The sequence below is a fragment of the Pleurodeles waltl genome, chromosome 11, assembly GCF_031143425.1.
Source record: "Pleurodeles waltl isolate 20211129_DDA chromosome 11, aPleWal1.hap1.20221129, whole genome shotgun sequence".
Lineage (NCBI taxonomy): Eukaryota > Metazoa > Chordata > Amphibia > Caudata > Salamandridae > Pleurodeles > Pleurodeles waltl.
The window spans coordinates 875,409,952-875,433,775 of NC_090450.1; positions in this window are offsets into that span (position 1 = coordinate 875,409,952).

Consider the following 23,824-nt stretch of genomic DNA (forward strand, 5'->3'; position numbering starts at 1 on the left):
TGCAGAAGAACACTCCCCCCTCATAGAGCACCTCCATTTCCAGATACACACCACACCCAAGTCAACCTTCCACGGCACCCTCATCTACAGGCCACCAAGTTCCCAGCCTGCCTTCAGCGATTCTATCGTTAACATAATTTCTCCTCACGCTCTCGCCTCCTTGAACTACTTCCTCCTGGGTGACCTCAACTACCACATTGACAACGGCAACAACACCAACGCCGCTTCCCTGATCGACAACTTTGCCCCAATAGGGCTAAAGCAACTGGTCACCTCGCCAACACACACAGCTGGACACATGCTTCTATGCCATTTCCTACATCAGCAACAACATAACCCTCAACAATACCTCCACACATCACTGGGCTAACCACCACTGCATCTATTTCACCATCACCTCACCGACCATTCACCTCCACCCACTTCCAGCCCCATGCAGAAAATTAACCGGCTCATCAAGGAACAGCTCTCCAACACCCACAGCAAGTCTCCCCTGCCCTTCACCGCAGATGCTAACATCTCAGCACGGAACTTCCACAAATGGATCTCTGAATGTGCCAACACCCTGGCACCTCTCCGTAAGATCTCAGCTAAACACCACCTCAAGAAGGCCAGCTGCTTCTCCCCTGCACTCCAGGACTCCAGGTGCACCTGCAGACGGCTAGAGAAAAGATGGAGGAACAGCAAGTCTCCGGAAGACTTCGAGGCCTTCATAGCTGCCACCAAATCCCACCACCACCTCATCAGAGTCATAAGGAAAGCCGCCCTGCAGGACTGTATTAGCACCACTGCTCACAACACCAAAGAGCTCTTTCCTGCGGTCAAAGAGTTTGTCAAACCCCAATCAGAAATGGGAAGCATCCCTCCATCTCAAGACCTCTGCGACAGGCAAGCCAATTTCTTCCACTGGAAAATCAAAGACATATATGACAGCTTTGGATCCCAAGACCCTCTGAGCCCGCCAAAAATTCCCCAGATCTGACCCATCGAACCATCACAAACCCTGCACCACTGGACCAACCTCACCACAGATAAGACCCACACCATCATGAGCAGCATCATCAGCAGCATCCAATCCGGAGCCGCTAAGGACCCCTGTCCTCACCACATTTTTAACAAGGCCAACACATCCATTGCACCCAAGCTCCAACACACCCTAAACTGTTCCATAGGGACACCCACCTTCACAGAGGGCTAAAGCATGCCAAAATCCGCCCACTGTTGAAGAAACCCACGGCCGACTCCCTGGAGCTCAAGAATTACTGCCCCATTTCTCTGCTGTCTTTCCCAGCCAAGGTGATCAAAAAGGCCAACAACACTCAGCTTCGTAAACACATTGAGGACAACAATATCCCGGACACCTCCAAATCAGGCTTCAGGAGCAATCACAGCATGGAGACCACCCTCCTCGCCGCCACAGATGACATCCACTCACTCCTGGACTGTGGCCATACAGCAACCCTCATCATACTGCCTTCAACATGGTTTCACACATCACCCTCTGCTCCAAGCTCAACGCATCCAGCATCCGCCGGAAGGCCCTACAATGGATACGCTCCTTCCTGTCTGGCAGAAAACAGAGAGTCAGACTCCCACCTTACCTATCAGAATCTACGGAGATCAGCTGTGGAGTTCCACAGGGCTCCTCCCTGAGCCCCACACTCTTCAACATCTACATGGCCCCTCTCGCATTTATCATCAGGGACCATGGGCTGAACATTGTCACTTACGCCAACAATACCCAGCTGATCATCTCACTGACCGAAAACCCCACTACTGCCAAAAAGATTTTCCACAACGGGATGGAAACTGTTGCTGCCTGGATGAAGGACAGCTGCCTCAAGCTTAATCCTGTCCTCATCCTGGAACCATCCACATCAGACTGTGATGACTCCATCGGTCTTCAGCACCTCCCCCACCCCAACAAACCACACACGCAACCTCAGCTTCATTCTGGACTCATCGCTCACCATGACCCACCAAGATAACTCAGTTGCATTCTCCTGCTTTCACACACTTTGACTTCTCCGAAAACCGTAACCCATGCCCTGGTCACCAGCAGACTTGACTATGGTGACACCCTCTATGTCGGTACCACCCACCATCCCTACCTCAATTCGGGAAGGACCTTAAAACATGGCTCTTCATCTGAAGCTCAGAATCCCTTAGCGCCTTCAGACCCTTACGGGTGAGTAGTTGCCTGTTATAAACCCTGATTTGAATTGATTTTGTTAGGCCCGCTGATCAAGAATATGTTAAATCCTGTTTGGGAAGCTTTGTGAGGCCTTGTGTCGAGGATGCATTTTACAGCAAAAGCGGTGGATCAGTTCTGGAAAGCTGCGAGGAGGCTGTCAATGAGGAAGCTTGCAATGCAAAGTCCTGCGTGGAAGATTCATTGTGCACCAGCTGGTTCCAAATAGGCTGTGGGGCTTGCAATGTGAAGTCATGTGTCCTTGGTGACTCTGCCATCGGCAAGCGGTTTATGATGTGAGGGTCTAAGTAGGGGATGTGTTGCATAGCGCTGGTTCCGGTGCAGGTTGCTCTGTTGATGCAGTCCTAGCGCTGGAAGAATCCTCACGGCAGAGGTGATACATCTATTCTTCTGGGTCCACAGATGGGCTGGTAGATCACCTTCAGGCCCACTTTCAAAAAGTCCAGACCTGGAGGTAGGACCAGGTGCAGAGTCCAGGTGATAGTTACAAGAGACTAGCCCTTGGAATTACTCTGGTGGTCCTGGGTTCAGGTTTCAGGTACAGTCTTCTCACCCAGTCAAGAGGGCAGCAGGTCAGCACAGCAGGGAGCTGTTCTTCAGGCCAGCACTCCAACAGAGTGGCCGTCCTTTTTCCTTGAAGAGTCTTCCACAGGTCCAGAAGTGTACTGAACAGTTGGTATCTGAGGTCCAATATTTATGTCTGGTGCCTCAATTGAAGTGGGAGAAGCTTCTAGTGGTTTCCCTTTGAAGTACACAGGTTTCTTCCCTTCCCTTCCATGGCTCCATTCTACCTACAGGGTATGCAATCATTTGTGTGAAGGCAGGACACAGCTTCTTCAGGTGCAAGTGAGGCTGTGACTAACTCCACCCTTCTATCCTGCCAGGGATCCTGCTGTCGGTCCTGCTAAGACAGACTGCTTTGTGGAGGTGGGACAGGTCAGAGAAAAGGGCACTTCAAAAGGAAGCAGACCCCCATCATAAACTTCAAAGACTCAGGCACTAAAATACATTTGGTTTCTGAAAAAGGGCTAGAAAAAGAAAAGGGGAGCTTGAGGCCTCCAAAATTGTCAGCTATCAAGTAGCCAGTTGTACTGTGTAAATAGAAGCTCTGCAATGCTTCTGCCTGTGGCCAGCACTGTAGGCTAAGGCCTGCCAGTCTCTCAGCTGGTTGAGAGGATATCACCCAGGAAATCCAAGACCACCGTCCCCTGGAGCCTGCAGCACCACTGCCTGTCTACTTGCAAAGACTAGTGCTCTCTTAGCGCTGGCAGGAGCGAGATCCAGTGCAAGATCCTTACGATACGATCGCTGAAGTAAGGCGTGAGGAGACAACTTTTTCACCGATCGGGTGGAGCCCATATGTAGAGAGCCGCCAGCAAAGATTACTGTGGTGCTGATTGTGCTGTAGCCCATGTGCAGAGTGAAGACGGTGACCCTGTATTCCAAGTGCGGACACCACAAAGATTACAGCCATGCCACTCTGGCCGTAGCCCAGGTGCGAAGTGTGTAGAGTGAGCACAGTGACTCTGTATTCCAGGAAAGTGGTCTAGTTGAGGCTGCTTGGAGAGGAAGTGGCCACTGTAGTATCCCTTGTGGTCCCAAGCTGAGGATCTGCACCAGGAGTGTTGAACCCACTGCCCACCTGTGGGGAGGATCCAAGAAATTTTACCAGAGTCTGAGTAACTTAAAGGATACCCGGGTACTGGCCCTGCAGGGCTAAGTATGCAATACTCACCATAGATAGCTGCTGCAGCCTCCGCACCAGTGAGAGGGGTGCTCTTGGAGACTTTGATCATGCAGGTCCTGCTGGTGCTGGAAAGACTGATTGATGAGATGGAAGGCCATGGAGGAATTTGCATGCCATATAGTGCTTGGGCACTGGAACACTCCTGATTTTAACTAGAGTCTGAGTGGGACTGAAAGTTGCCTAGAGTGAATGGGGAATAACTACTACCCCTAGTGAGAGGGGAGTGGGACTCAGGAACCTGCCTGCTGAAACACTAGAGCCCTACCCCTGGGGGACTGTATGTATCATTAGTTCATGCGTACTTTACTTTGTATATAAGTACTCCTTTTTTCATAAAAGCAAGCATTTGAGTGGACAATCATTTATTGCTGCTAATAAAAGTATTTTGAGTTGTGAGCCTATATTCACCCACCTGTGTCTACCTCCCTCCAGAGAAGCCTTTGACTGCTTGACCTGTATTACCAGTGAGCATCAAGTGCTGAAGGGGTACCTGTCCCAGTTGCTCAGGATTCATAGTAGGTCAGGGCTCGGGACATCATGATCAAGAGGTCTTAACCCTCATGGTTGGGCCCAGTAGCTCCTGCTTGCCTCGTGGCCATCAGAATTGGGTTCTGCCACTAAGCACACTATGCGGAATGCTTTCAAAACTAACTATAACTGCATTAGTTTCACCTAAATGTGATTATGTATTTTGAAATGCTTTAGAATGGTACTTTGCAAAGTTTCTGAACATAGTGAATGTAGAAGATTTTGGGATGCTTGGGATGTGTTGTTCTTTAGAAAGGTTTCAAAAAGACCAATATACTATTGTATATGCTAGTAAGGTTTTGTTTTTTTATTGTTATAAATACATTAATGTATTTTTTTGAAAAACTATGGTCCACATTTACTGGGGTTTGAGGCGCAGGGTAGTGCAGCAATTCACCTAGCTGCACTGCCCTGCATCATAGGGAAAGAGCAGGAATACCCTGCGTCACAGGGAAAGGGCAGATGTGTCGCTTTTGCTAAGTTCACTGTTCTCGCTGTCTGCTGTGGCGCTGCTCGTATTCAATGATTGAAGATCTTGTGAAGTTTTTACATTTTTCCCCTTTCCTCGTATTAATGGCTGAAGGTTAACACTCTTCCTGGCTCATATTCTTTTTCGTCTCTGAGGAATTTTCTTTCTTTCTTGAGTTTAATGTCAGCCTAAACTTTTCCAATTTCTACAGTCATTTCCAACAGGTGTTTGTCATTGGATTCTCTGCTATCTGAATTTTGTAAATCCTGTTTCAGTAATCCATGAGCATGGAATAAAAATGTATGTCCATTTAGATTGATCGCACGTTAGACCTGGAGGTGTGAGACCCTATTTCCTAGTAACCTCCTCTTCCTTATTTCAGTGACTGAATATTACATAATATACAGATTTTATCTGGTTTTATTCATTAGTACAGTCATTCTCTGTTTATTCTTTTCTTTTATTACATCTTATTTTCACTTTTCTTATACTCTTCTTTTTTCTCCTGCAAGGCTGTGAAATACAGAAGAGTTGAGCTTGTCACATTAGGGGGGATATCGAGTTGAGATCTTTGTAAGTTCTATAATTTTGAATTATTTGGCCACTGGGGCAAAATGACGCTTTGATGATTAATAACCATGGACATAATTATAACTATGTTTATAATAGGGAGATTATATGATGTACATACATGTTTAGGAATTTGTGAATTATGAATGAAGCTAAGTACTTGCCTACTGAGGCACAATTGTGCCAGGCTGTTGGACGACTATTTGAGTACAACTTGAGGGTTAGATGACGGTTACATGATGTACCATAACGCATGTTAATGCAGTTATCCGCACACCCGCACTATAATGCCTAGTCACGCATAATTAGAGCTTCTCTGACATTGTGCATTGCATTTTAAATTAACCAAAATGAAGTCAGCTCAATCGGCTGCTACTGATGCTGCCAGGCAATTCTACACTGCCGTCTGGGCCTGAGGCTTGCTTGTTGCTATATTCACACTTACCCAACCAAATTTGAAGGAGGTTGTTACTTTGTTTAAGCTTTGGTGGTACAGCCAGCCACGAGAGTGGAAAAAAAGCAATTGCTGAAATCAGATAGACCATTGATAACGCGTCCAGTCCTTATGAATTACCTGTACCTGGACACGTTGGAGGTCGGTGAACCTTTTAGCCGAGTTGGGCTCTCCTCATCCTAGAATAGTCGGGTCACTTAATTCAATAATCAATAACTATGGTAATCGATATCCAATACTCAATTAATAGATCAAAATAACACATTAGGAGTTAATAACAGTTGGTATTTCGACGCACCATGACCTTTCAGTCATGAATAACCACACCAGTTTATTAAAAGTTAATGAATTTATTTCCCTATATTAACAAAGCTAGCACAATGTATATAAGTCTAAAAACCAAATGATATATGTATACGAACATTACTAGCTGTCCATAGCGGCGGAAGAAACGCAATCTACGCAAAATCTGAATTATAATGCACTCAGTTATGGCAATGCAAATCACTAATATAAGTAACTGAATTTGACTAATTTCATACATCAGTCAGCATAACAAGATTTCAATTTAGCATGGTGCATCAGATGAAAACCCTCGACTAACCTCTAATTAGCATTGGCATGTGGGACTTCATGCAAAACGAAGTTAGTCAACACAAGTTTGGAAAACTTCTAGCTTGGGCCCTATCAAAATAGCAGTTGGTACCTAAAAGGAAAAACACAATGCATAATACAATTATCCTTTCATAATTACCAAATACAACCAGCATTCAAGAAAGTCTTCGTCCTTCAGGTACCGGTTCGATCAGCATGGGGCAGATATCAAAGGGGCAGAATTAATGGCAAGTTTCCTTGCAGCAGCAAGGAGAATGGGGCAAAGTTACTGCATGGGCAAGACGGGGCAATTTAAAGTTAAAGTCTCTAGGGTGAGAATCCTCAAAGTCTCTTTCTCTGGAATAGAGAAAAGGGCATTAAGATGTCGTCTAAGATGTCGTCTGGCATTTGGCTTCAAAGATGGCATCAAGGAAAAATGGCTGACTTCTCTTTGTCTGGTGGGTTTAAGTAAGAAACATTCCAAATACTTCAGGGTCTTCCATTGGAGGGTTCATAGGGTGGCTTCAATTTGACCAATGAATTGTCTTTCTCCTAGTACTCATTTATGCATACATTGTCCTTGGAGCCTTGGAACACAAGTTGCAACAAGGTTTGCCAAATATTTCAGTATCAGTACTTTTATTGTCCGCACCTGCAGAGATTGACCTTGCATCAAAAGGGATGCAACCAGCCTAGCACGAAACCTTGGAGATAAGTGAATTAGTCATTTCTGCTGGAAAAATACAACCTTTAAAGTGAAATAATATATTTTGTTAGTGTAAGTGAAAATCACCAAGTTGAATTTGAGACCAGGCAACTAGGCCAAAGCCTCTACTAAATTTAAGCTAAGCATAAAACAGTTTCAACAAGAAATCATAGCACATATTTGCAATTGTGACGGATTACTACATTTTTCAATTCTTCATGATTAATAAAGCTCGTTTATAATAATGGCGAACTACTCCGAGGGCACAATTTCCCTCGTACATTATTTTCTTTGCTAAAATCACACTACATTGTACGATTTTGGTTGCATGATATATGAATATATGTTGGTCCTTCTTTTTCTGCGTCATCACCATCCTCATACATCTCCAGCAGGCACGACGGACCTATCAGGTATTCGAACCGGCGTATTGTTTATCCGGGCTGGGTGTTCTCAGGCACAGCCTCTCTGGGTCACATGAGAGGAACAATGTCATAAAATGAAATAAAGTGACAACAGCGACAGAGTCAATATCCCATCTTTTCAGCGTGCTTGTAGCAGCACTCAGACTGCTTACCTGCATGGTCTTTGCCTGCGCCCGCCATTCAAAATGAGCTGGTGCCGCAACACAGTCTGTTTATGCTAGTAGAGGGGCTCTGTACTGAGGATGCGGTCCAGGATGTTTTTTGGCTTCAGTGGGGTGGGAGCACTATCTCACATAGAGTGTCCTCCCCTCACTCCTGGGCCCCAGCCCCCTTCACCTGAGACACTTCAGTCTTGCGGACAGATTAATAATTTATGTTTACAGTGGAGTATGTCACAACTTTCATGTTAACTTGCCATCACCTCGGGGAATGTTTCCTTTTGAAATGTAATGGATGTTCATGTAAAGTGCTCTGTTACCTTCAGGTCAAGTTTGTGCTTTATTAGAAATGAAAACAAAAAAACAAAAAACTAGGCAACGAAGTGAAAAAGCCTTAGTCAGCACCAACACTTTGTGAGACATCGGGCAGCCCCTAACAGCAACTCATTCTATAGGAGCACTGCCCCTGTGAGCTCACTACCTCCCCCCGCTAATGTAATTTCTAATATTTATATGTTTCCTTCGTCTTCATTGCTTAATTTTGCTCGAGAGAAAGTGTCACTCATAGTCGTTGAAATGTCACTCATAATTACATTGAAATGATGAAAGTGTCATACATAGCAATCTGAAGGCTTGGCAGCTATGATCTGTTGACTGACATAATGATGCAGATTGTAGTGAATATAAGTTGAATTTATTGTGTTCGATACAATTTCCTGGATGCACTATGTAATATGCCAGTGATCCAGTACATTGAGCTTACACTGCATAATCGGGCACTGGAGCAGATTCAACAGGTTTTAGGAATAGTAATGAATTTAATTACTTTCTGCATACATGTATCTTCATATATTTTGTCAATGTAAAGCAGCACATAAGAACAAGAAGGCTGCTCAAAGTATCCTGTTTAATGTTTTTGTGTTTATTGATTTTTCATGATATTGGTTGAGTTTTGAATTATCACAGACCAGTTGGACCAGTTGGACCCAATCAGAACATATATTGAGTTAAGACAATGTTGACACTGAACTACAGGGTGACAATATGCTTGTAACCAGGCATTTGATATTGGTGGTTATTATGCTGAAATTACCAACACAGTGTTAAGATGGCTGCCATAGAAAGTTAAGGTGACATTAAACCTGCAAGTATTTTTTTATCTGCACACAGTGGTTTTATAAACTAAAAGAAAAAACAACTTGTCACCAGTGAGCAAGGCATCAGGCACCCTAAAACGTGTAGCACATTTTTTCCATCACTTATCCTGTATCTAGTGGCTGGATTAATGAAATAAATCTCTTCTGCTCTCTTGGTAACCGAAAATGTAAAAAATGAGTATTTAATACATATATTTATACGCATTTTGTGCTCCTATGAGTTTCAACCTATTTTTTCTAAAATTATAAATATTCATCTAAATATACATATATATATATTAAAAACAAAACAGTCCTCCTTATGGCGTGCTGTTAGATGCTGGTGCAGTTGTGAGGAATGGACCTTTCCTCCACAAAATTTCAAAACAATCAGTTGACAACAACTGTAACGCTGCACTCCAGGAGAATCAATATGCTTTTATATTTATTTACAGTCAAAGGAAATCACCAACCATCTCCACCGATGCGTTTCAGCCTACTGGTCTTGTTCACAGTATCTCAGTATTTTTTCAATGTCTATTATTTATAGTCTCTTACCTACTGCCCACTTTAGTGCATTGTGGGACATGTTGTGTATTTAAAAACGATGTTTAAAATCAAAGGATTCACCAATCACAATCTTTAACAAAAATGAATTATAAACCCACACCTGTGCAAAAAACTATGGAGATTATATTAATCCTATTTATATCCATTTCTAAGTAAAACCCAAACAGGAGAGCCTATGCTATAACATAACAATAATTAACTTCGACAGTAGTCCTATTTTAGGGGATTCATTCATCTCACCACAATTGCTAATCATGGAAATGAAGTTTCTTTTACTTACTATAAACATAAGTCTCTTTTCTAGTGTGCTCAATTACCAATAGCATATATTTATGAAAATTCTGGTTGTTACCATGTATATTCATTAATGTTCTATAATGAGCAGAATATGTCGCTATATAATATCCATTAATATACATGTTGTTGCATCTTCAATTATAGGTGATAATGAAGTTCCTCATCCCCATTAAGACCCCTCGTGCTCTTGGTTCTTAACTGTGTTATAAAACGTGATTCCAATCATTTTAATTTCAACTCTCTGTCTCCTCCCCTCTCATTACTGTCAACACTTGCAATTCCAAAGAATTTCATATCTGTCCAACTAGCTCCATCATGGGTCATCAAGTGTTTGGCCATGGCATAGGTCAAATCCTTATTTTGCACAGCTCTGATATGTTCTAGGATACGTTTTTTAAGGGGGCAGATTGTACTGCCCACGTAGCGTAGTTCACAGATACATTGAATTATATAGACCACATAGCTTGTATTACAGGTGATCCTTTTACTGATCTTCACTTTATTGCCACCATAATCCAAGAACTCTTTCGTATTTATCCCTATGCAACATGCTTTGCACTTGTCACAATATACAAAGCCAGTTGTTTGAGCTGTGAGCCAATTGGACCGTTTTTTCATCTGAAAATGACTTTTGACCAAAAGATCTTATAAAGACGGAACTTTTTTGTAGGTTACCATTGGTTTATCACCCACCTTTTTTCCCACTTCTGGATCCTTTCTTATAACATCCCAATATCTATTCAGGATGCTCAAAATTAAATGACTCTCCATATTGTATGTCATTACTAATCTTATATTAGAGTCCTACTGTGATGTACTTTTCATAGGTTTATTCAATAATTCCTCTCTTGCCGAGACCTCGCTTTCAATTCTCCAGATCTTATATCTTCATTTTTATAGTTTCTCTGAGTGAATCTCTGCCTGGTTTCAATAAACCTTTGTTCCATTTCTTGTTCAGTGGAGCAGCTCCATTTCATCCTGATAAATTCCCCATATGGTATGCTCCCTTTGAGCAATGTTGGATGGAAACTATCTCCATGCAATATGCTGTTCGTAGAGGTTGCTTTCCGAAATAGGGTCGTCTCAATTTGGTTATTCTCTTCGTATACCTTCAAATCCAAAAATTGGACAAAATTATCACTCATATTGTACGTAAATTGTAGACCCATGTTGTTTTGATAAAGGTTTTCAAAATAATGCATGAATTCTTTCTCTGTTCCCTTCCAAATAATAAAAAGATCGGCAATATATCTTAACCAAATTACAGCTTTTTCCGCAAATTCTTCATTATCTTGTCCCCACGCTACATGCTTTTCCCACCAACCCATCGTGAGGTTCACGTAGCTGGGTGAAAAGGACACACCCATCGCTGTCCCACGGATCTGAGCATACATTTGGTGATTGAACAAAAATACATTATTATTCAGGCATAGATCACAATCATTTTCAATAACATTTGTGAATGTTTCAACCTATTCATATCACGTTGTTGCAAAAAGTAATGTACCGCTTTAAGTCCTATTTCATGGCTAATGGATGTGTATAGGGATACCACATCAATGGTGACTAACTTGTACCCCTCATCCCATCCGATGCCAGCAAGAACTCTCAAAAAAATCACCTGTATCCTTAATATAGGAACTTAAGCTTTGTACCAACGCTGCCAAGAAATAATCCACATAAGTTAACACATTTTCATACAATGATCCACAACTGGAGATTATCGGACGTCCTGGCGGGTTATGCAGATATTTATGTATGTTCGGAAGAAAATATATTGTGGGTAGAATAGGACTCTCATTTTTCAGGAACGCTCTTTCCCCATCATTTAACAAACCTTCCTTATCCCATCCATCCAAATATTGTATATTACAACATATATATTCACTGAAAAAGCATAGGTTAAATGAAAGTTATAGTTAGGTAAAAATGTCAGTTAAAACAAACCATTTTAAACTTTAAACAATCACAACCTTTCAAACTAACCAGTTATCGTTATCTCAAGGAACCATAACTCATGTCCTAAAATAACTATATCCTTGCCCCAACCATGCAGGATGTGTTCATCAATTATGTATTTTCAGATGTTGCAGTGATGTTATCGGTGATGTGGTAGAGCATGTCACGAGTGATGTAAAAGGTGGGGTAATTAGCGGTGCATGGGGTGGGTGTGAGTTATAGTGTATTTATGGCACAAGTTCAAGTTCTGTGGGATAACTATAACTGGTGAATTTTAATTGTTTAATTGTTAGTTTAAAACGGTATGTTTTAATTGACATTTTCACCTAACTATAAAGTCCCTTTAACCTTTGTATTTTTCAGTGAATTGCTAAGGTTTTCTTAATGCAAGGTAAGATACTATTATCCTAACGAAATATAATGCCGCTTCAACCTTTATTATTTTTTATTGAATTTCTATTTTTTTTCTTTTAATGTAAAGTAATATTTTACTACCTTACTACCCATCGTCTGCCGGCAGCCATCTCCTGCTGCACACTGCCTGCAGCCAAAACCCGCCTTTCCCCTCTAGGACAGTCACACCAGGCATGTACATCCTTGTCCATGTGCAGTGGGGTATTGGCCTGCGCAGCAGAGGTTTGCTGCTCAAGGACCCACAACCAAACCCCTATTCCCCTAGCCCCTGTATATAAAGCAGATCTATCATCTTTCTCCAAAAATCACCAATAATTTTAAACAAATATTTATTTTAACAAAAAACACAATGTAATGCTTATTAATGTAAATCACACAAAAATATTTAATAAAGTTTTACTAAAACACATACCTGTGTCTCTTGTTTTTAACATAATTTTTATTATTATATTTTGAGGGTGAAAAATGTAAAAATAAATTGTCAGAGATATATTTTTATATAAAATATGTCTTTGAATCTTTCTTTCAACATTTTGCAGCCCAAAAGATGTAATCATACAAATAACCACATATGGGCCTTGATTTTTTTTGTACATCTTTAGGCCACATAAGTGCCTTAAATCTTTGAAATCACATCTCTCCAGTTCTACTGATTGGATTTGTCTCGTTTTGGTGTCAAATAATTTATTACATTTTACTCTATTTCTAAATTAGTGTGGGATTTTTCTTGTGTTGTCTTTTCATTTATTACTGTTTGAGTGCTGCATAAATACTTTACACATTGCCTTTAAGTAAAGCCTGACTGTTTTTTTGTGCCAATTTATCAGAGGATTAAGTACAGGTTAATTCAGCAACATTTTGCGGTTCACCCTGAAAAGGATTGTGGCTGTTCCCCCGCTCAATCATTAGCACAATTCCTCACACTATACAGATACATAGAATACATATATATATATATATATATATATATATATATATATATATATATATACACACACAAAGTCCCCCATTACAAGGCATAGGTTTTGGTCCCTGTGCCAACAAGAGTAAATACCCCACACTATTCAGCCAACTTCTTAAAATATGATAGTGTCCCTTTTTCATTTGTTGGTACAGGGATCAGAATTTAGCCCTTGTAATTAGTGTTCAATGGAGTTCTGTAAGGGAAATGTGGCTTCTTTAGGCCCTTGATGAGGTGTGCTGTGCTGTGTAGGATGACATTAAGGTTAACACGTGAAGTCTGGAAGACATGGGAGATATCATTTGCACAATATAAATGGAGAGTACAATGGCTAGAAGCTAGAGTTCTGAAGTCACTTTCTGGAAGGAACGGTTTCACCGTCTTTGGGACAGAAATATGGTGCAAGACAATCTGGGTTGTCTTAACAATGTGTTCCTTGAAGGTGAGGTCAGTGTCACGAGTGAAACAGAGTGCCTTGACTTGGCATTGGTTGAAAGTTAGGTTTTGAATCCCACTAGGATCAGGCCATTGAGCCAGGTTTGGCTTTGGCCTAGTTGTTGCTTGCTATTGTTGGGGAATAGGAGGAATTTGGTCTTGGTGGAGTCATGTTTCAGATGGGTTGTAGACCTCTCGGTCTGGATAAAATTCCGTCAGTGCTTGAGGCATTAGATGCATGTAACAGAGGACATTTTATGTTGAGTTATGTGTCATTAGCACAGGGATAATGTTTGATTATACTGTCATTGACTAGAGTTCCAAGGGTTTCATGCTGAGATTGAAAATGACAGGGGACAAGATTAATCCTTGAGAGCCTCCACTTTGCAAGTGAGGGGGCCTATGGGGCTCTGGAGGATCCCTTTTGAGTGAGCTGGTGCCATGTTAAGAGGTAGCAGGAGAAACAGTGGAGGACATCAACAGTAAATCCCATTCAGAGTAGGGATGAGTGTGGGATGGTCGATGGTGTTAAAGACAGCTGTTGGATTCAGCATTTATTAAGAGGCAGAAATCATCTTTATGTTGGACAGAAGAGTGCAAACACACAGAGACATGAATGGTGTATATCAGGTGAAAGATGCAGGACTAACCTCACAGGTGGAGTGATAGACAGGCAGCTGAATATTTTGTCAATGTTCTACCACAATTTAGAATATCTGTGTGTCCTCTGAAATGTTTCACTGTTCTCTTTGACCTGAGGCTAACTAGGGTTTGATGCATCAGTGCTGTATACCTCATGGTCAGAGCAAGTGTTGTATGTCACTGTTCTAAAATTGAGGACACATGTCTGTCTTAAGCACCATTGGAAGCCTATGGATTGCTAGTATCTTCTCTAATTTGATTTTCATAGTTTTTGCAGTAGTGACATTCAGGAACTTGATTCCTGGGTGCTTTTGAGTATTCATCAGTGGCTCCCAAAAGGTACCTTTCATCACGGCTAAGCAGAAATCTCCACTGATATGTTGCAGTGGGTTTTGGTGTCACATTCTACTACTGTACGTTTGTAAGGAGTTCCTGTGGAGTGGCATGTGAAGCATTGTTAGATTTTCTCTTCCACCATTTGATCCCTTATTCTAAAGTCAGACCTTCAACTTTAACTATTATTTGAGATCTGTTATGTGCCCTTTTTCCTGTTCAGTGGCATAAAGGTACAGGCATGATAATGCATGGGTATCAGGTGTGTTTTTGATACATAGATATGCTGATATAGATGTATTATGACCATGAGTTATTTGTGGACTATGCATGTGTGATGTGATCTTTTAAAACAGTTGTTCTCACACTTGTATGTTAGAATATCATTGCCAGAAATGTAGTCAGACATAAATATTGTGTCCAAAAATATATTGACAAACATGGCATCCCACAGAGAGTAATTTTTCTATTATTAACTACATTGAGGCGATCTTTTTGTCTGACGTTCCAACGACGATATTCTGGTACCACACCTCTGTGTACATCCTGTTACAAGGGCCAGTTGTCATTTGTCAGGCAGGATCTTGGCTATTTCAACTGTTTTTTCTTCCAGGCGTATCATTTCAGGCATTGTAAACTCCATTATTCCTTGCACATGACTTCAGTGGCCGGGGCCACAGTTGCATGTGAAGTGTAGTCAGCCCTAGGGGTCAGGAAAAATTATAGTCCAGGTTGTCTTCACTCAGTCAATATTTCACTGTAATATTGAAGTCATGCAGTAATATCAATTATTCAGTTAGTGGTGGTGGGTGATGATGGAACCAGGGGACTGTGCTTTGTGATGACTCAGACTAGATGTGCATGCAGAGAGATGAGGGTATGTCAATGTCTTCTTTCCATATTTTAAACTACCAATAGACTATCTCAGTGAGTGCCTTGCTGTCACATGTGATGTAACAAATCAATGCCCCTCAGCCTAGGTATCATTAGATCCTCACCTACTCCACAATGACTAATAGCTCAGTGACCCATCAGGGGTCAAAGCATGCCATGCTGCTCTTGCATTGGAGGACATCCTTGGTTCACTGGAATGCCTCAGTCTGTGGCAACTGAATAGAGTGGAAATAAGTCTGTCACCGAAGTTAGCCATTCTGAGGAAGCTCCTGATGCCATTAGCGTTCAGAAGAGGTGCAGGACTTTTTAAGTTTTTTATTTTTTTATATTTGTCTTGGTTGCCGTGGCCGATGGTGAGCACCACCAGCCCGGTAGCAGGCCTCAGCCTGCCGGCCAGATTACAAGCCTACAGGCCACTAGGCTTTCCGTGGTGGTCACCTCGCCATTAAAACCCTGGCAGTAATGCACCCGGTGACAGGAATCGTCCGCAAACACATGCACACGTCCCCACACCTCCATGCACCCCCCCACACATTCACACACTTCCAACACCCCCCAACCGCACACATCCATCCAAACACCCCCATCCGCTCTCACACTGACATACACACACCCCCACTCACACACAGGCACCCCCTCCGCAAACATTCACAATCCCACCCCCTCCCCTTGCACCACATACTGTAACGCCGCACTCTGACGCGGCGTCTCTTTCTGTCCTCGCGGGTGGAACGCGCTACCGTTATTCAGAGCGCCGTTCCCGCGTTTTTTTACTATGCTTTCTGGGAAGCATATATTTCGCTCCTGGTCGCGCTACACTTACTTGTAGCCTTTTTTCTTCTTTTGTTGTTGGTGGTGGGTTTTTTGTTGGTCCTTTTGCCTGTCTCTATCCATGTTGTGTCCATCTTGTCTTCTTCGTGTTTTTGTCCCAGCATGCTCTGTTTTTCTTTTATACTACTTCCTTTTTTCTATACTGGTCTATGGGCTTTTCCCAATCCAAGATGGTGTTACTTCCCTTTCCTGTGATGTCACTTCCCTTTTCTCAGTATATAAGTCATGCAGTCTTGTTCCTCCTTGCGTTGCAAACACTTCCTTCTGGTTGTGCTGTTCGCTCCTGTTCTTTGTTCATGCTTTTTACCTTGGGAGATTTTTTGCCTGTTCTTTGTTCCTGCTTTTGGCTTGGGAGATTTTTGCCTATTCTTTGTTCCTGCTTTTGCCTTGGGAGATTTTTGCCTGTTCCTTTTTTCCTGCCTTTTACCCTGGATATTGCCTATTTTTGTTTCCTGTTGTCAAGTCCTGTTTTTTCTTGTTTTCCTTCAGGAGTTCCTGTTAGAGGTTTTTTCCCCAGTGTTATTTTTTTTTCCCTCTGGGACTCCTTCTGTAGGGTACGGTCTGCTTTGGCGTAGCCTGTCAAGCGGCACCGTGGCTACTAGAAGGGGTCGCCCTTATCTGGGAGTATCCAGGACCTGTGGAAGACTTGGTGTATTCGCCAATCCGAAATCCAGAGGTGAGAAGTCCAGCGCAGTACGTTACAGATTGCAACGCCAAAAGATTCTGCGTTGCGAGAGCGCCATGGAAGATCCACAGGGAGAGGCATCAGAAAATGCTCAAGCTATGTTACAGACTGTCCAACAACAAGCCCAAGAGTTACAACAGTTACGAGCAGAGAACACTGCGCTACGACAGGTCTTGTCTTCCCGATTAATGGACATACCACCCGTATCTGCTACTATTCCTCGATATTCCGGAGATCCTTTAAAGATGAAGGAATTTTTGGACGCCCTGACGTTTTTTTTTGCCTTTCGTCCACTCCAGTTTTCTTCAGATAAGGCTAAGGTGGGCTATCTAATCAGCGCCTTGTCTGGTCCAGCGCTTGCTTGGGCGACCCCTCTGGTTTCTGCAGATGACCCAGTCCTGGCTAACTATTCTGCCTTCCTGACTGTTTTCAAACAAATGTTTGAGAGACCTGGGGTAGAAGCAGCAGCTGAAGAAGCCGTATGTGGCATTCAGCAGGGTAATCAGGATGTACTGCAGTATAGAACCCGCTTCAAACAGCTGGCAGCTGAAACCTCCTGGGTAGAACGCACCTTCGTAACCCTTTTCCGCCGAGGCCGGCATGAAGAAATTAAAGATGAGCTTGTACACTCTTCTCCAGCTTGTTCTTTGAAAGAATTAATGGATCAATCTATGAACATCGAGTATAGACTTCGAGAGCGCAAGATGGAAAGACGTAGAACTAGAGCTCCATACCAGTCCGGTACCTTCCGTGCTAGCAGTCGGCGAACGGAAGATAGTCCATCTGAAGCCTCTCCACCTCCCCATGAAGAGCCCATGCAGATAGATCTGGTTCGTGGGCCATTGACGGAGTCAGAAAGGGAGGAACGACGACGAAGGGGACTTTGCCTATACTGTGGTAAGGCTGGCCACCTGATCCGTAGTTGTCCGGTACGTCCCTCCAGGCCTGCGGGAAACGCCAGCTCCCGTCCCCTGTAAGGAGGAAGGAGACGGGAGGAGCTGAAGTACCATCAATATGTGCCTCCAAAGAAAGCATGTCCACCCTGTTTATCCTCTCGGTCAAGTTACAAAGTTCACAAGATCAAGAAGTACATCTTCTGGCTCTCCTTGATTGTGGAGCCAGTGGACTCTATCTGGATGAGACCTGGGCTACGAGTAAAGGAATTCCCCGCATTCCTAAAGAAACTCCTGAGCAGGTACACACGGTGGATGGCTCTCCGTTAACCTCAGGACCTGTGGTGGCCTCAACTCCTACTCTTTGTTTGACATTTGAGGGGCATCAAGAACACGTTGCCTTTGATCTCATAGCCTCACCAAATCACATCATGATTTTGGGAATTCCCTGGTTAGCCCGACACAACCCCTATATCAATTAGGAAACACAAACTATATCCCTAACGTCTTCATTTTGTCAACAGATTTGTTATTCCACTACTTCTTATTGGACTCCAAAAAGGTCCTGTCAGTCAACTAAGGATAACTCTATCAATATTATCCAGGGGGTTCCAGATTGTTATCAGGAATATATCAGGATTTTTCAGAAACCTAGTAATCCTATTTTGCCACCTCATCGCGGTTATGACTGTGCTATTCCTTTAATTCCTGATGAAGTCGTCCCCTTCGTTCGAATGGATTCTCTGACAGACCAGGAAAAGAAGGTGCTAAGGGAATATTTAGACGACAACTTACACAACGGTTTGATTGCTCATTCCACGTCTCCCACTGGGGCTCCTCTCTTCTTCATCCAAAAGAAGACTAAGGATCTGCGTCCTTGTGTGGACTTTCGTGAACTCAACAGAATAACGATTAAGGATCGATATCCACTGCCTTCAATCAGAGATATATTGGATGCCATTCAAGGAGACAAGATATTTACTAAATTAGACTTACGGGGTGCCTATCATCTCCTTCGGATCAAGGAAGGAGATGAATGGAAAACAGCTTTCCGTACCCCTTTTGGGCACTATGAGTATCGTGTTATGCCCTTTGGACTGACCAACGCCCCTTCTGTTTTTCAACGATTTATAGATTCAGTGTTCTCTGATGTACTCAATCAATATGTAGTCATTTATTTGGATGATATCTTGATATATTCCCGTGATCCTGAGCACCATGTAGATCATGTCCTGCAAGTTCTGGAAAGACTCAAGAAAAAACATTTGTTTTGTAAACCTGAGAAGTGTGAGTTCCATAAATCTGAAGTAAGGTATCTCGGGTTTTGTATTAATCAACACGGAATATCCATGGATCCTGACAAGGTCAGTGCCATATTAGATTGGCCTTCTCCAACATCCATTAAAGAAACGCAATGTTTTCTTGGTTTATCAAACTTTTTTGGTCAGTTTATTCAGAACTTTGCCCACCTACAAAGTTTCATAACACAAACAATTAAGAAAGAGAACCTGAAGAAGGGTTTCATTAGGACCAAGGAGGCCGAACGCTGGTTTCAAGAATTAAAGACAGTCTTTACCCAAGCACTCGTGTTGTGTCATCCTGACAATACCAATAAATTTATCGTCGAGACTGATGCCTCAGACAGAGCTATTGGAGCAGTTCTGCTGCAGAAGCAAGACAATGATGGATTGGAACATCCTATCTTTTATCTGTCTCATATTCTATCAGAGGCTGAACAAAATTATTCTGTTCTGGAACGAGAACTACTCGCTCTCAAAGTAGCTTGTAAGGAATGGAGGCATTTCCTGATGGGTTCCAGAGAGCCTTTTGAAGCTAGGACTGATCACCGTAATCTCCAGTGTCTTCGGAGCTTTCAGTGTGGCAACAGTCGTCAGGCTCGATGGGCTTTCTTTGTTAGCCAGTACGATTTTGTGATCACGTACATACCTGGTTCCCAGAATTTAGTGGCAGATGCCTTTTCCCGCAGATATCCTGACATAGCCCAGAACTCCTCTCCACATCTTATTGAGTCTAGCAGGATCATCGGAGCTACTCAATCTTTTCAAGAATGCATTCAATCCGAGTACCAGTTTCTGTCTGCTTCAGAATGGGATAGAGTGACTCCTTTTTTGCAGAAGAAGGACAACTACTTCTATCATCAACATGCTCTTTTCCTGCCTACCAAGAAAGTGCAGACAGAAGCCCTGCAAATGTGCCATGATTCTCCTATAGCCGGTCATCGAGGTATCAGGAAGTCCCAGGAGCTGCTTCAGCGATCTTTTTGGTGGCCTTCGCTAAAGACAGACACTGAAACCTATGTGTCAGCATGCCCAGTCTGTGCCCAGACTAAGATACCCCGAACTAAGGCGGCCGGTTTATTAAGACCTTTACCGGTTCCTTCCGCTCCTTGGTGTACTCTATCCACGGATTTCATATGTTCTCTACCTACCTCCTCTGGTAACCAAGTAATCATGGTGACCGTAGATTCATTCACCAAGATGGCCCATTTTTCAGCCTTGAAGAAACTACCAATGGCCCCAGAAATGAGTCGCATTTTTTTACGGGATATTTTTCGCCTCCATGGTCTTCCTCAAGAGGTCATTTCGGACAGAGAGCCTCAATATGTATCACGTTTCTGGAGAGCCTTTTGTGCCTTCTTTAACATTGAGATTTCTTTTTCCTCGGGTTTCCATCCACAAACGAATGGGCAAACTGAACGAGTGAATCAAGAACTTCAGCAGTATCTGAGATGTTACTGTAATGCCACACAAAGCAATTGGTCGGAATATCTTGCTCTTGCTGAGTTCTCCTATAACAACACAATACATAGTGCGACCAAGACCACACCCTTTTAGTGTACTTATGGATTTCATCCGAGGACTTTCACTACTGTTTCTCGAACATCTTCTTCTGTGCCTGCAGTCACTTCTTTTTCACGACAGATCCGTCGAATCCAGGGCCTACTTCACACAACTCTCTTAGCTTCGAAACAAGCTATGAAGCGAAAGGCGGATCGTTATCGGCAAGCCGCACCTTTGTATCAAGTGGGCCACAAGGTATGGCTTTCTTCCAGATTTCTACCATCCTGGTTTTCCACCAATAAGTTCAAACCACGTTTTTATGGACCCTTTCGAATTTCGCACATCCTGAATCCTGTAGTTGTGCGTCTCCGCTTACCTCATACCTGGAGGGTTCATCCTGTTTTCCATGTGTCCCAGTTAAAACCCTTTGTTCCTGATCCTTACCATCGCCAGTTCCAACGTCCACCTCCTCTTTCTATCAACGGACAGCCTGAGTATGAAGTCCAGGAGATCTGTGATTCCAGAATTTTTCGACGCAAACTACAGTTTTTGGTCCATTGGAAAGGATACCCCCTCAGTGACTGTTCTTGGGAGGATGCTTCCTCCGTCCATGCTCCCCGTTTGGTTCGCCTGTTTTTTGACAATCATCCTGACAAACCTCGTGCCTCGGGCAGGGGGCCTACTGTAACGCCGCGCTCTGACGCGGCGTCTCTTTCTGTCCTCGCGGGTGGAACGCGCTACCGAAATTCAGAGCGCCGTTCCCCGCGTTTTTTGACTATGCTTTCTGGGAAGCATATATTTCGCTCCCGGTCGCGCTACACTTACTTGTAGCCTTTTTTCTTCTTTTGTTGTTGGTGGTGGGATTTTTGTTGGTCCTTTTGCCTGTCTCTATCCATGTTGTGTCCATCTTGTCTTCTTCGTGTTTTTGTCCCAGCATGCTCTGTTTTTCTTTTTTACTACTTCCTTTTTTCTATACTGGTCTATGGGCTTTTCCCAATCCAAGATGGTGTTACTTCCCTTTCCTGTGATGTCACTTCCCTTTTCTCAGTGTATAAGTCAGTCAGTCTTGTTCCTCCTTGTGTTGCAAACACTTCCTTCTGGTTGTGCTGTTCGCTCCTGTTCTTTGTTCCTGCTTTTTGCCTTGGGAGATTTTTTGCCTGTTCTTTGTTCCTGCTTTTGCCTTGGGAGATTTTTGCCTGTTCTTTGTTCCTGCTTTTGCCTTGGGATATTTTTGCCTGTTCCTTTTTTCCTGCCTTTTACCCTGGATTTTGCCTATTTTTGTTTCCTGTTGTCAAGTCCTGTTTTTTCTTGTTTTCCTTCAGGAGTTCCTGTTAGAGGTTTTTTCCCCAGTGTTGTTTTTTTTTCCCTCTGGGACTCCTTCTGGAGGGTACGGTCTGCTTTGGCGTAGCCTGTCAAGCGGCACCGTGGCTACTAGAAGGGGTCGCCCTTATCTGGGAGTATCCAGGACCTGTGGAAGACTTGGTGTATTCGCCAATCCGAAATCCAGAGGTGAGAAGTCCAGCGCAGTACGTGACACATAAATACATTCACTCCTCCTCTCTCCTACACCACATACATTCACTCACTCCCCCTGCACTGCATACAGACACTCACCCGCTCTACATGTTCACTCATGCAAACACGCACCTCCTCCCCATCCACTTACACAAACACATGCACACATACACATACCCCCACAAGCAACCCCACCTCCTCCTATCCACAAACACTCACTCACCCCATCCACAATCGCTCACACATGCACCCCCATCCACAATCATTCACCCCTCCATGCACGCATACATTAGCACACTCACCCTCCACATATGCATATTTGCACACACACACCCTCATCCACACACTTGCACACAGACACCACCACTCACTCGCTCACAAACACGCACTCATACACCCCCATTCATACACACATATACGCTCTCAGACACCCACATTCGCACACAAACACGCACTCAGAAACCCACATTCGCACACATCCATGCACACACCACACACATTCACCCAACACTCCCCACCCAACCCCCTTTTCAGATGATCACCTTACCTTTTCCGGTGAGCTGGTCATCCGGGTGGGGATGGGTCCTGGAGGTTTTGCAGTGCCAGCACCACCATGCCAAGAAGACTCCGCAAGTCGTATTATGGCTCACTATACGGCAGGAGGAGTCTTGCTGGCGTGGCGGTGCTGACGAAGCACCCGCCACCTCAACTCAGTTGGCCAGGCCCATAAATGGATGAAAGTCCTCCAACGACTCCAAATATGGCGGTCTGTTGGCTGCAGCGGCTTCGGCGGTCTTTGAAAAAGACCGCCAAAGTCATAATGAGGCCGTGAGTCTCTTATAGTAACAGAAGGGAAGGTGTGCTAAGACCCCAGTAAGGGGAGACTTTGGGTGCTGCTCCATTTGATTGTAGCCAGTAGTGAGGTCTAATTTTAAGAACAACTGGGCCCCATAGATATTGCTATAACCCCCACCAATTGTATCCAATGTTGGTGTTGTGTCGTTGTCTTCACATTGCTTCTGCTGGATATTTGCTTGTCTTTACATATGTTCACTAGGCTAGAGTGCATGGCTCTGTGATCATGATAATTAGAGTAACCTGTGGGTTGGGACCTATGCTTTGCTATAACCTTTATCTTCTTGAACTAGTAAACTCATGTTCAACCTGTAGCTCAAAGGCATTTTCAAACATAAAATTCAGTTGATTGGAAATCTACTTAACGACGTTTACATTCTCATTTAAAAAGTAGGAGCTGCTGGTGTTGCAGAATGACAGTCACAGTTTCCTACCTTTTTAATATCATTAGATAATTATAGCATCCCCCAGGAGCATATTTATGGAGCTAGCAGTCATGTCCTATGCAAACATATTATTGCATAGAGAAGATTATTTTGGCGTGTGGGTTTAGTTGAAACTCCATTATTAAAAGTTTAATCGAAATGGCTTACGGTTGCATATTCTCAAAATATACGTCAATGTACGCCTCTTTCTCTATTTTCAGATTGGCAACAATCATGAGTAATATTTCTGTCCCCAGAACAAGAATGGGAATGTGATTGCCACATTTTGGCTCTTATCAGAGCGCATTAAAAGGA